The sequence below is a fragment of the Ursus maritimus genome, unplaced genomic scaffold (genome assembly GCF_017311325.1).
Source record: "Ursus maritimus isolate PB19 unplaced genomic scaffold, ASM1731132v1 scaffold_14, whole genome shotgun sequence".
In the NCBI taxonomy this organism is placed as follows: domain Eukaryota; kingdom Metazoa; phylum Chordata; class Mammalia; order Carnivora; family Ursidae; genus Ursus; species Ursus maritimus.
Genome location: NW_024423786.1, coordinates 68,573,673 through 68,576,550, shown reverse-complemented (window position 1 = coordinate 68,576,550; position 2,878 = coordinate 68,573,673).

The window sequence follows — 2,878 nt, the reverse complement described above, 5'->3', positions numbered from 1 at the left end:
AAAAAAAAAAAAAATAATGAAGTAGTGTGACATTTCTTGCACCCCTGAGTTCGTGGGCAAGTATTCACATATTTAAATTTGTATGTATGTGTTTGCAGTGAAAAAAAATGAGTGCAAAGCTTTATGCCAAGACGACAGGATAATAGGTTGCTTTTTTTTAAGTGCATTTTTCTTTTTCCTTTTTTTTTTTTCTTTTTTCCCCGCAATTTTTAATCGCGCCATTTCTCGGCTCACAAGCTTTCCATATCACGCACAGACAAATAAAAATGCCTTCAGTTCTTCTAGCTTAGTAAATGGCCCACAGGCCTTGTGGAAGGGCCACAGTTCCCATGTGAGACGAAGTTAGGGAAAGACAGATTCATATACTCGGTACATTATTTAACCCTTACAGTGACCCATTTCACTGTGGGAGGGATGAAGAGACAGCCCCGGAACTGGAGGGACACGGTTTCGAACTTGGGTCGTTCGGGCTCGGGCGGGGCGGGGGAATGAGGTTCCTCCCAGGGTCCCATCGTTCATCAGCATCCTGAGGCCCGCACCCACAGACAGAGCCTCAGTCCCTGGCCGCCTCTGCCCCCTTGCGGCATCTCTCGGAACGACAGGTCGCCTTCCTGTCTGAAATGAAGGGTCCGCGGCCTGGACTGAGCTAGGAAGAAGGACTCCCCAGTGCCCAGGCCACACAGACACAGACCCCAAGAAAAGGACTGGCCCTCCCACTCTCTGCTTCCCACAGATGCAGAGACCGAGGCAGAGGGAAGAAGGGATGTCCCTGGGGGAAGGGGGGCAGGCGGCAAGCAGAACCAAAGCTGGTCTCTGGTCTCCAAGGCAGCCCTGCCTCGCTGCTGAGCCCCGGGTCCGGGCTCCCCGACAGGGGCCTGAGTCAGGCCAGGCCCGCAGCCTTCCCCTCCCTTCATTCTCCTGCCGCTCTGCGGGCTTTCACCTCGCCTCCCTGAACAATTCCCTTGTTCTACGAGGACATCTTTGAAAAAAGTCAATAAATGTATTTATTTTTTTTAAAGATTTTATTTATTTGAAAGAGAGAGAGAGCAGGAACAGAGAGAGAAGCAGACTCCCCGCTGAGCAGGGAGGTGAGACACGGGGCTCTATCCCACGGCCCTGGGACCATGACCTCAGCCAAAGACAGACGCTTAACCAACAGAGCCACCCAGGCACCCTGGTCAGTAAATGTATTTAAAGGGAGAATTTGCATGTTGCTACTCTTAAGTGGAAATTAGTGTTGCTTTTATACATAATAACAATGAAAGCATGATAAAAAACAAGACAATGTTATTAAATGCTACCGGATACTGTTTCTCACAAAAGCTGTGTGAGGCCTGTTCTTTTCTTTGTTCAGCNNAGGAAGATTTGTCAAGTATCAGAGAAGGGATTTTCAAACACATTTCACATTCCAACCCAGGAGACAAATATAAAGAGGAAACAAAAATCTCACAAAATAATACCCTTATTTTTATGATCTTTTCTATTCTCTTTTATTCAATCTATATATTTTTTTTAATGCTCAAAGGCAGGTAGATAAAGAAATATAAAAAACATGGGTGGGGATTGAAGCTGTTTGATGGTACGTGGGCGCTCACGCTTTCTGTTTTCAGGCATGCTTAAAATTGCAAATTAGGGCGCCTGGGTGGCTCAGTGGGTTAAGTGTCTGCCTTTGGCTCAGGTCATGATCCCAGGGTCCTGGGATCGAATCCCACATGAGGCTCTTTGCTCAGTGGGGAATCTGCTTCTCCCTCTGCCCTTCCCCCCTGCTCATGCACTGGCAAGAGCTCTCTCTCTCAAATAAATAAATACAATCTTTTTTAAAATTGCAAATTAAAAAGATTAAAAATTTAAGAACCAGTTTGTATTCAGTACACTGATTTTACAACTCACTAAGGGGTCACAACCCATAACTGGAAATTCTTTGAGAAGATTTAAAATCGCCCTAACACCGTGCAGAAATGTCACCTGGACATAATCAACAGATTGAAAGAGAATTAAGAAGGAAGCACCATGGAGCTGCTGCATGGCTCCGCTGGTTAACTATCAGACTTGGTTTCATCTCAGATCATGATCTCAGGGTCGTGGGATCGAGCCCTGCATCAGGCTTGCTCTCAGTGTGGAGTCGGCTTGGGATTCTCCCCCTCCCCCCTCTAAAATAAATAAATAAAATCTTAAAAAAAAAAAAAAAGGAAGGGAATGCCTTCCCACTATACTTGATTTTTTAAAAAATATTTTATTTATTTATTTATTTATTTTGCAGAGAGAGAGAGAGTACAAGAAGGAGAAGCAGCAGCAGAGGGAGAGGGAGAAGCAGGCTCCCCACTGAGAAGAGAGCCAGATGCAGGACTCGATCCTAGGATGCTGGGATCATGACCTGAGCCGAAGGCAGATGCTTTACCGACTGAGCCACCCAGGCGGCCCCCCCACTATACTTGATTATCTCCCAAGACGGTCACCACCAATTTCTCCTCCCCGCACACGTGTGCCATTCCCACATCAAGAAGTGAAGCCTATTTCCTCTGGACTAGCCTCAAATCTGGGCTAGCCCAGACCAACGGAATGCACTAGAAGTAATGTTCTGGGTCTTTTTTTTTTTTTTTTTAAGATTTTATTTTTAAGTAATCTCTACTCCCAACACGGGGCTCAAACTCACAACCCTGAGATCAAGAGTTATGTGCCCCACCAACTAAGCCAGCTGGGTGCCCCTATGTTCTGGGACTTCTGAGTCAAGACCTCAAGAGAACTAGAAGCTTCTGATTCCTTCCTCTTGGAATGCCCCTTCTTGGCATGAGCCACCATGTTGTGGGCAAAGCCAGGAAGAAATATCCATGTGGAGGAAAACTACCACGGCAAGCTAGCAGTCCCCACTGCTGAGTCC